Below are 12,078 nucleotides of genomic sequence, written 5' to 3' on the forward strand. Positions count from 1 at the left end.
CGCAATATGATTCTTGTATTAAATCCCTACGCAATTTCTGTGTTTCATCGTCAATGTGAAGGTCCAAGGAATAGAGTAAAGTAGCAGTACTGCAGCGGAATGTAATACTGACCTCCCAGGAAACGCTCAAAGCAAACCACAAACAATGACAAGATTTACTCTTCTTGTACTTAAGTGGGCCATATGCCTTTTGCCTTAAATCCCGACGCAATTTTTGTGTTTCATCGTCAATGTGAAGGTCCAAGGGATAGAGTAAAGCTGCATTAGTGCATCGGAATCTAATACTGATCTCCCAGGAAACGCTCAAAGCAAACCATAAACAATTAGAGCATTTACTCTTCTTGTACTAAACCGGCATTGTGCTTTTTTTTAAATTCCTACGCAATTTCTATTTTTCATCGTCAATGTGAAGGTACAAGGGATAGAGTAAATCTGCAGTAGTGCATTGGAATCTAATACTGATCTCCCAGGATACCCTCAAGCTAACCACAGGCAATGAGAAGATTTACTCTTCTTTCACTTAAGTCGGCTTTGTGCCCTTTTGTGATAAATCCCGATGCAATTTGAGTGTTTCATCGTCAATGTGAAGGTCCAAGGGATAGAGTAAAGCGTAAGTAGTGCATCGGAATCTAATACTGGTCTACCAGGAAACCCTCAAAGCAAACCACAAACAACGAGCAGATTTACTCTTCTTGTACTTAAGTCAACATTGTAGCCTTTGTATTAAATCTCGACGCAATTTCTGTGTTTCAGCGTCAATGTGAAGGACCAAGGGATAGAGAAAATCGGCAGTAGTGCATCAGAATTAAATACTGATCTCCCAGGAAACGCTCAATGCAAAGCACAAACAATGAGAAGATTTACTCTTCTTGTACTTATGTCTTAATTGTGCCTTTTGTATTAAATCCCGACGCAATTTCTGTCGTTCATCGTCAATGTGAAGGTCCAAGGGATAGAATAATCATGCAGTAGTGCATCGGAATCTAATACTTATCTGTCAGGAAACGCTCAAAGCAATCCAGAACAATAAGAAGATTTACTCTCATGTACTTAAATCGGCATTGTGCCTTTTGTTTTAAATTCCGACACAATTTCTGTGTTACATCGTCAATGGAAGGTCCAAGGGATAGAGCAAAGCTGCAGTAGTGGACCGAAATCTATTACTCATCTCCCAGGAAACGCCGAAATCAAACCACAAACAATGAGAAGATTTACTCTTCTTCTACTTAACTCGGCATTGTGCCTTTTGTATTAAATCCCGACGCAATTTATGTGTTTCATCGTCAATGAGAAGGTCCAAGGGATAGAGTAAAGCTGCAGTAGTGCATCGGAATCTAGTACTGATCTCTCAGGAAACGACCAAAGCAATCAACAAAGAATGAGAGGATTTACTCTTCTTGTACTTAAGTCGGCATTGTGCCTTTTGTATTAACTCCCGACGCAACTTCTGTGTTTCATCGTCAATGGGAAGGTCCAAGTGTTAGAGTAAAGCTGCAGTAGTGCATCGGAATCTAATATTGATTTCCAAGGAGACGCTCAAAGCAAAGCACAAACAATGAGAAGATTTACTCGTCTTGTACTTAGGTCGGCATTGTGCCTTTTGTCTTAAATCCCGACGCAATCTCTGTCTTTCATCGTCAATGTGAATGTCCAAGGGATAGAGTAAAGCTGCAGTAGTGCATCTTAATCTAATACTTACCTCCCAGGAAACGCTCAAAGCAAACCACAAACAATGAGAAGATTTACTCTTCTTGTACGTAAGTCGGCATTGTGCCTTTTGTATTAAATCCCGGCGCAATATCTGTGTTTCATCGTCAATGTGAAGGTCTAAGGGATAGGGTAAAGCTGCAGTAGTGCATCGAAATCTAATACTGATCTCACAGGAAACGCTCAAAACAAACCAGTAACAATGATAACATTTAATGTTCTTATACTTAATTCCGCATTTTGCCTTTAGTATTATTTCCCGAAGCTATTTCTTGTTTCATCGTCAATTTGAACGTTCAAGGGATAGAGTAAAGCTGCGGTTGTGCATCGGAACCTACAACTGATCTTCCAGTAAAACGCTCAAAGCAAACCACAAACAATGAGAAGATTAACTCTTCTTGTACTTAAGTCGGCATTGTGCCTTTTGTATTAAATCCCGACGCTAATTCTATTTTTCATCGTCAATGGCAAGGTCCAAGTGTAGAGAAAAACTGCAGTAGTGCATCAGAATCTATTACTGATTTCCCAGGAGACGCTCAAACAAACCACAAACATTGTGAAGATTTACTCTTCTTGTACTTAAGTTTTCATTGTGCGTTTTGTATTAAATACCGACGCTATTTCTTGTTTCATCGTCAATTTGAACGTTCAAGGGATAGAGGAAAGCTTCAGTAGTGCATCGGAATCTAATACTGATCTCCCAGGGATCGCTCAAAGCAAGCCACAAACAATGAGAAGATTTACTCTTCCTGTACTTAAGTCGCATTGTAGCCTGTATCTTAAATCCAGACGCAATTTCTGTTTTTAAACGTCAATGTGAAGGTCCACGGCATAGAGTAAATCTGCAGTAGTGCTTCGGAATCTAATACTTATCTCCCAGGAAACGCTCAAAGCAAACCACAAACAAAGCGAAGATTTACTTTTCTTGTACTTATGTCGGCATTGTGCCTTTTGTATTGAATCCCGACGCAATTCCTGTGTTTCATCGTCAATGCGATGGTCCAAGGGATAGAGTAAAGCTGTAGTAGTGCATCGGAATCTAATACTGATCTCCCAGGAGACGCTCAAAGCAAACCACATACAATGAGAAGATTTACTCTTCTTCTACTTAAGTCGGCATTGTGCCTTTTGTATTGAATCCCGACGCAATTACTGTGTTTCATCGTCAGTGAGAAGGTCTAAGGGAATGAGTAAAGCTGTAGTAGTGAATCCGAATCTAGTACTGATCTCTTAGGAAACGCTCAAAGCAAACCACAAACAATGAGAAGATTTACTCTTCTTGTACGTAAGTCGGCATTGTGCCTTTTGTATTAAATCCCGGCGCAATATCTGTGTTTCATCGTCAATGTGAAGGTCTAAGGGATAGGGTAAAGCTGCAGTAGTGCATCGAAATCTAATACTGATCTCACAGGAAACGCTCAAAACAAACCAGTAACAATGATAACATTTAATGTTCTTATACTTAATTCCGCATTTTGCCTTTAGTATTATTTCCCGAAGCTATTTCTTGTTTCATCGTCAATTTGAACGTTCAAGGGATAGAGTAAAGCTGCGGTTGTGCATCGGAACCTACAACTGATCTCCCAGTAAAACGCTCAAAGCAAACCACAAACAATGAGAAGATTAACTCTTCTTGTACTTAAGTCGGCATTGTGCCTTTTGTATTAAATCCCGACGCTAATTCTATTTTTCATCGTCAATGGCAAGGTCCAAGTGTAGAGAAAAACTGCAGTAGTGCATCAGAATCTATTACTGATTTCCCAGGAGACGCTCAAAACAAACCACAAACATTGTGAAGATTTACTCTTCTTGTACTTAAGTTTTCATTGTGCGTTTTGTATTAAATACCGACGCTATTTCATGTTTCATCGTCAATTTGAACGTTCAAGGGATAGAGGAAAGCTTCAGTAGTGCATCGGAATCTAATACTGATCTCCCAGGGATCGCTCAAAGCAAGCCACAAACAATGAGAAGATTTACTCTTCTTGTACTTAAGTCGCATTGTAGCCTGTATCTTAAATCCAGACGCAATTTCTGTTTTTAAACGTCAATGTGAAGGTCCACGGCATAGAGTAAATCTGCAGTAGTGCTTCGGAATCTAATACTTATCTCCCAGGAAACGCTCAAAGCAAACCACAAACAAAGCGAAGATTTACTTTTCTTGTACTTAAGTCAGCATTGTGCCTTTTGTATTAAATCCCGACGATACTTCTGTGTTTCATCGTCAATGTGAAGGTCCAAGGGATAGAGTAATGCTGCAGTAGTGCAACGGAATCTAACACATATCTCCAAGGATACGCTCAAAGCAAACCACAAACAGTGAGAAAATTTACTCTTCCTGTACTTAGGTCTGCATTGTGCCTTTTGAATTGAATCCCGACGCAAATTCTCTGTCTCATCATCAATGTGAAGTTCTAAGGGATAGAGTGAAGCTGCAGTTGTGCATCGGAATCTAATACTGATCTGCCAGGAAACGCTCGAAGCAAACCAGTAACAATGATAACATTTACGCTTCTTGTACTTAAGTTGGCATTGTGCCTTTTGTATTAAATCCTGACGCAATTTCTGTGTTTCATCGTCAATGTGAATGTCCTAGGGATAGAGTAAAGCTGCAGTAGTGCATCGGAATCTAATACTGATCCTTAAGGAAACGCTCAAAGCAAACTACAAACAATCCGAAGATTTACTCTTCTTGTACTTAGGTCGGCACTGTGCCTTTTGTATTAAATCCCGGCGCAATTTTAGTGTTGCATCGTCAATGTGAAGGTCCAAGGGATAGAGTAAAGCGTAAGTAGTGCATCGGAATCTAATACTGATCTCCCAGGAAACGCTCAAAGCAAACCACAAACAATGTGAAAATTTACTCTTCCTGTACTTAAGTTGGCTTTGTGCCTTTTGTATTAAATCCCGACGCAAAATCTGTGTTTCGTCGTGAATGTGAAGGTCAAAGTGATGGAGTAAAGCTGCAGAAGTGCAACGGAATCTAATACTAATCTCCCAATAAACGCTCAAAGCAAACCATAAACAATGAGAAGATTTACTCTTCTTGTAATTAAGTCGACATTGTGCCTTTTGTATTAAATCCCAACGCAAATTCTGTGTTTCATCGTCAATGTGAAGGTCCAATGTGTAGAGTAAATCTGCAGTAGTGCATTGGAATCTAATACTGATCTCCTAGGATGCCCTCAAGCTAACCGCAAGCAATGAGAAGATTTACTTCTTTCACTTAAGTCGGCTTTGTGCCTTATGTAATAAATCCCGACGCAATTTGAGTGTTTCATCGTCAATGTGTAGGTCCAAGGGATAGAGTAAAGCGTAAGTAGTCCATCGGAATCTAATACTGATCTCCCAGGAAACGCTCAAAGCAAACCACAAACAATGAGAAGATTTACTCTTCTTGTCGTTAAGTCAACATTGTAGCCTTTGTATTGAATCTCGACGCAATTTCTGTGTTTCATCATCAATGTGAAGGACCACGGGATAGAGAAAATCGGCAGTAGTGCATCTGAATTAAATACTGATCTCCCAGGAAACGCTCAAAGCAAACCGCAAGCAATGAGAAGATTTACTCTTCTTGTACTTAAGTCGGAATTGAGCCTTTTGTATTAAATCCCGACGCTATTTCTGGTTTCATCGTCAATTTGAACGTTCAAGCTATAGAGTAAAGCTGCAGTAGTGCATCGGAATCAAATACTGATCTCCCAGGAAACGCTCGAAGCAAACCACAAACAATGAGAAGATTTAGTCTTCTTGTACTTATGTCGACATTGTGCCTTTTTTATTAAATCCCGACGCAATTTCTGTCTTTCATCGTCAATGTGAAGGACCAAGGGATAGTGTAATCATGGAGTAGTGCATCGGAATCTAATACTTATATCTCAGGAAACGCTCAAAGCAATCCGGAACAGTGAGAAGACTTCCTCTTCTTGTACTTAAGTCGGCATTGTGCCTTTTGTACTAAATACCGACGCAATGTCCGTGTTCACTCGTCAATGAGATGGTCTAAGGGATAGGGTAAAGCTGCAGTAGTGCATCGGAATCTAATACAGATTTCCCAGGAAACGCTCAAAGGAATCAACAAACAATGAGAAGATTAACTCTTCTTGTACTTAAGTCGGCATTGTGACTTTTGTATTAAATCCCGACGCAACTTCTGTGATTCATCGTCAATGAGAATGTCCAGGGGATAGAGTAAAGCTGCAGTAGTGCATCGGAATCTAATACTTATCTCCCAGGAAACGCTCAAAGCAAACCACAAACAATGAGAAGATTTACTTTTCTTGTACTTACGTCGGCATTGTGCCTTTTGTATTACATCCCGACGCAATGTCCGTGTTTCCTCGTCAATGTGAAGGTCTAAGGAATAGGGTAAAGCTGCAGTAGTGCAACGGAAACTAATAATGATCTCTCAGGAAACGCTCAAAGCGAACCAGTAACAATGATAACATTTACTCTTCTTGTACATAAGTCGGCATTGTGCCTTTTGTATTATATCCCGAAGCTATTTCTTGTTTCGTCGTCAATTTGAAAGTTCAAGGGATGGATTAAAGCTGCAGTTGTGCATCGGAATCTAATACTGATCTCCCAGGAAACGCTCAAAGCAAACCACAAAGAATGAGAAGATTTACTCTTCTTGTACATAAGTCGGCATTGTGCCCTGTTGTATTAAATCCCGACGCTAATTCTACTTTTCAACATCAATGGCAAGGTCCAAGTGTAGCGAGAAACTGCAGTAGTGCATCAGAATCTATTACTGATTTCCCAGGAGACGCTCAAAACTAACCACAAACAATGAGAAGATTTACTCTTCTTGTACTTAAGTCGGCATTGTGCCTTTTGTATTAAATCCCGACGCAACTTCTGTGTTTCATCGTCAATGTGAAGGTCCAAGGGATTGAGTATAGCTGCAGTAGTGCATCGGAATCAAGTACTGATCTCCCAGGAAACGCTCAAAGCAAACCATAAACAATTAGAGGATTTACTCTTCTTGTACTAAACCGGCATTGTGCTTTTTTTTCAAATTCCTACGCAATTTCTATTTTTCATCGTCAATGTGAAGGTACAAGGGTTAGAGAAAATCTGCAGTAGTGCATTGGAATCTAATACTGATCTCCCAGGATACCCTCAAGCTAACCACAAGCAATGAGAAGATTTACGCTTCTTTCACTTAAGTCATCTTTGTGCCTTTTGTGATAAATCCCGACGCAATTTGAGTATTTCATCGTCAACGTTAAGGTCCAAGGGATAGAGTAAAGCGTAAGTAGTGCATCGGAATCTAATACTGGTCTCCCAGGAAACACTCAAAGCAAACCACAAACAACGAGAAGATTTACTCTTCTTGTACTTAAGTCAACATTGTAGCCTTTGTATTAAATCTCGACGCAATTTCTGTGTTTCATCGTCAATCTGAAGGACCACGGGATAGAGAAAATTGGCAGTAGTGCAACAGATTTAAATACTGATCTCCCAGGAAACGCTCAAAGCAAACCACAAGCAATGAGAAGATTTACTCTTCTTTTACTTAAGTCGGAATTGAGCCTTTTGTATTAAATCCCCACGCTATTTCTGGGTTCATCGTCAATTTGAACGTTCAAGCTATAGAGTAAAGCTGCAGTAGTGCATCGGAATCAAATACTGATCTCCCTGGAAACGCTCAATGCAAAGCACAAACAATGAGAAGATTAACTCTTCTTGTACTTATGTCGACATTGTGCCTTTTGTATTAAGTCCCGACGCAATTTCTGTCTTTCATCGTCAATGTGAAGATGCAAGGGATAGAGTAATCATGCAGTAGTGCATCGGAATCTAATACTTATCTGTCAGGAAACGCTCAAAGCAATCCAGAACAATGAGAAGATTTACTCTTCTTGTACTTAAATCGGCATTGTGCCTTTTGTTTTAAATTCCGACTCAATTTCTGAGTTTCATCGTCAATGGGAAGGTCCAAAGGATAGAGCAAAGCTGCAGTAGTGGACCGGAATCTATTACTCATCTCCCAGGAAACGCCCAAATCAAACCACAAACAATGAGAAGATTTACTCTTCTTCTACTTAAGTCGGCATTGTGCCTTTTGTATTAAATCCCGACGCAATTTCTGTGTTTCATCGTCAATGAGAAGGTCCAAGGGATAGAGTAGAGCTGCAGTAGTGCAACGGAATTTAGTACTGATCTCTCAGGAAACGCCCAAAGCAATCAACAAACAATGAGAGGATTTACTCTTCTTGTACTTAAGTCGGCATTGTGCCTTTTGTATTAAATCCCGATGCAACTTCTGTGTTTCATCGTCAATGGGAAGGTCCAAGTGTTAGAGTAAAGCTGCAGTAGTGCATCGGAATCTAATACTGAATTCCAAGGAGACGCTCAAAGCAAACCACAAACAAGGAGAAGATTTACTCGTCTTGTACTTAGGTCGGCATTGTGCCTTTCGTCTTAAATCCCGACGCAATATCTGTCTTTCATCGTCAATTTGAATGTCCAAGGGATAGAGTAAAGCTGCAGTAGTGCATCGGAATCTAATACTTACGTCCCAGGAAACGCTGAAAGCAAACCACAAACAATGAGAAGATTTACTCTTCTTGTCTGCATTGTGCCTTTTGAATTGAATCCCGACGCAATTTCTCTGTCTCATCATCAATGTGAAGTTCTAAGGGATAGAGTAAAGCTGCAGTTGTGCATCGGAATCTAATACTGATCCTTAAGGAAACGCACAAAGCAAACTACAAACAATCCGAAGATTTACTCCTCTTGTACTTAGGTCGGCACTGTGCCTTTTGTTTAAATCCCGGCGCAATTTTAGTATTGCATCGTCAATGTGAAGGTCCAAGGGATAGAGTAAAGCGTAAGTAGTGCATCGGAATCTGATACTGATCTCCCAGGAAACGCTCAAAGCAAACCAGTAACAATGACAACATTTACGCTTCTTGTACTTAACTTGGCATTGTGCCTTTTGTATTAAATCCTGACGCAATTTCTGTGTTTCATCGTCAATGTGAATGTCCTAGGGATAGAGTAAAGCTGCAGTAGTGCATCGGAATCTAATACTGATCCTTAAGGAAACGCTCAAAGCAAACTACAAACAATCCGAAGATTTACTCCTCTTGTACTTAGGTCGGCACTGTGCCTTTTGTTTAAATCCCGGCGCAATTTTAGTGTTGCATCGTCAATGTGAAGGTCCAAGGGATAGGGTAAAGCGTAAGTAGTGCATCGGAATCTAATACTGATCTCCCAGGAAACGCTCAAAGCAAACCACAAACAATTAGATGATTTACTCTTCTTGTACTTATGTCGGCCATATGCCTTTTGTCTTAAATCCCGACGGAATTTCTGTGTTTCATCGTCAATGTGAAGGTCCAAGGGATAGTGTAATCATGCAGTAGTGCAACGGAATCTAATACCTATCTCTCAGGAAACGCTCAAAGCAATCCGGAACAGTGAGAAGATTTACTCTTCTTGTACTTAAGTCGGCATTGTGCCTTTTGAATTAAATACCGACGCAATGTCCGTGTTTCCTCGTCAATGAGAAGGTCTAAGGGATAGGGTAAAGCTGCAGTAGTGCATCGGAATCTAGTGCTGATCTCCCAGGAAACGCTCAAAGGAATCAACAAACAATGAGGAGATTTTCTCTTCTTGTACTTAAGTCGGCATTGTGACTTTTGTATTAAATCCCGACGCAACTTCTGTGTTTCATCGTCAATGTGAATGTCCAAGGGATAGAGTAAAGCTGCAGTAGTGCATCGGAATCTAATACTTATCTACCAGGAAACGCACAAAGCAAACCATAAACAATGAGAAGATTTACTCTTCTTGTACTTACGTCGGCATTGTGCCTTTTGTATTACATCCCGACGCAATGTTTGTGTTTCCTCGTCAATGTGAAGGTCTAAGGAATAGGGTAAAGCTACAGTAGTGCAACGGAATCTAATAATGATCTCCCAGGAAACGCTCAAAGCAAACCAGTAACAATGATAACATTTACTCTTCTTGTGCATAAGTCGGCATTGTGCCTTTTGTATTATATCCCGAAGCTATTTCTTGTTTCGTCGTCAATTTGAACGTTCAAGGGATGGAGTAAAGCTGCAGTTGTGCATCGGAATCTGATACTGATCTCCCAGGAAACGCTCAAAGCAAACCACAAACAATGAGAAGATTTACTCTTCTTGTACTTAAGTCGGCATTGTGCCTTTTGTATTAAATCCCGAAGCTATCTCTTGTTTCATCGTCAATTTGAACGTTCACGGGATAGAGTAAAGCTGCAGCAGTGCATCGGAATCTAATACTGATTTCCCAGGAAACGCTCAAAGCAACCACAAACAATGAGAAGATTTACTCTTCTTGTACTTAAGTCGGCATTGTGCATTTTGTATTAAATTCCGACGCAACTTCTGTGTTTCATCGTCAATGTGAAGGTCCAAGGGATTGAGTATAGCTGCAGTAGTGCATCGGAATCAAGTACTGATCTCCCAGGAAACGCTCAAAGCAAACCACAAACAATGAGAAGATTTACTCTTCTTGTACTTAAGGTGGCATTGTGCCTTTTGTATTAAATCCCGGCGCAAATTCTGTGTTTCATCGTCAATGGGAAGGTCCAAGGGTAGAGTAAAACTCCAGTAGTGCATCGGAATCTAATACTGATTTCCCAGGATGTGGTGTCACCACCAGACACCACACTTGCTAGGTGGTAGCTTAAATCGGCCGCGGTCCATTTAGTACATGTCGGACCCGCGTGTCGCCACTGTGTAATCGCAGACCTAGCGCCACCACCAAGGCAGGTCTCGTGATACGAGAGAGCACTCGCCCCAGTTGTACGAGAACCTTGCTACCGACCAGATGTACGAAGCCTTTCTCTCTCATTAGCCGAGAGACAGAATAGCCATCAGCTAAGTTAATGGCTATGAACTAGCAAGGCGCCATTAGCCATACAGTGATTGTACTTAAAGTCTCCTGTGTATCGTCAAGATCGATGTACCACCATGATTGAGTAAAGTTAAGTATTAAACCTGCTCTATACTTTTCTTCCTAACATTAATTACGTATCCTGTTCCAGTACTTCACGCCCGTCTGCGTTAGTCTAGCTTGCCTTTTCAGCCATCTCAACTTCACGGTGTCGGCCCAGATACCGACACAACATTGGCGACGAGGGAACAGGGTTCTTTCTGATTGCTTACATTTAATTGTGTCATGGCTTCGCCACATTCTCCAGATGTACTGTCCGAATTTTATCGCTTGCAGAGTCAGCAGACGCAGGCGTTATTGGATGCCCTTGGACAGCTCGTCCAGGGTCAACGTGCGCTGCACACCGATGCGGCCGCCGCCGCTTCTTCGCTACCGCTGCCACTAAACGCTGTTGCACCTCCCTTTCGACCATACGTGGCAGCCGATGAGACCTCGCACGAGTGGTCTCGCCAGTTCAACTTTCATCTAGCAGCCTACAGAATTCAAGGTAAAGAGCGGCAGCCGTTTTTGCTTTCTTGTGTCGGTGTGTCCACATACCGTGTGATAGTGAAATTGTTTCCCCGACGCGACGTAGCAACTCTGTCCTACGAGGAAATTTTGTCTGCTTTAGATGCCTATTTCAAGGAAACAGTTAATGTGGTTGCAAAACGGTATACGTTCTTTCGTACAAAACGTACGGCCGGTCAAACTAATAGGGAGTGGGTAGCAACATTGCAAGGACTTACTAGGGACTGTGCCTTTGAATGTGACTGTGGTCTTTCTTATTCAGATACAATGGAGCGTGATGCAATTGCACAGAACGTTTCTGATGTTCACATACGGGAGCAAATTTTGAAACTAGTTAATCCCTCCCTTCAACAAGTGATAGACATATTGGATAGACAGGACACACTTGACTGTGCTCAGGAATCTTTTGAAACTTCGCCAGCCGTGTGTAACATTAACCAGCCCGCTGGACGCGCTGCGCGGCCCGGTAACCGGGCCTCGCGCACGTCCGCACAGCTGCCGCCGCGCGCTAAGCCACGTGTGCCGCGCCAGCCCACAAATGTAGTGAAATCGTGCCCGCGGTGTGCTACTAGACATTCGCGTGAACATTGCCCGTCACGCCAAGCTATTTGCTTTTTCTGCAATAAGAAAGGACATGTTCAAAGTGTTTGCCAGAAACAGCTCAGATCAGACAATCACTATCATTCCAGACCCTTTGCTTCGCGCCGGAATCGTACCAAGGACACTCAGGCTCGTGGACCTTCGCCTATGGACATTCATGTCGTTAATTCCACTTCGTCCAGTGACACTTTCTCTCACAGTAACTGTGTTCGTCCCACAAAAACTGTGCGTCGACGTCGCCGGAAATCACGTCAATTAGCAAGTGATTCTATACCAGTGTCTGTTCCCACTGCACAAAACAGTCGCTCTTGT

Source organism: Schistocerca piceifrons, chromosome 2 (assembly GCF_021461385.2).
Source record: "Schistocerca piceifrons isolate TAMUIC-IGC-003096 chromosome 2, iqSchPice1.1, whole genome shotgun sequence".
NCBI classification, from domain to species: Eukaryota; Metazoa; Arthropoda; class Insecta; order Orthoptera; family Acrididae; genus Schistocerca; species Schistocerca piceifrons.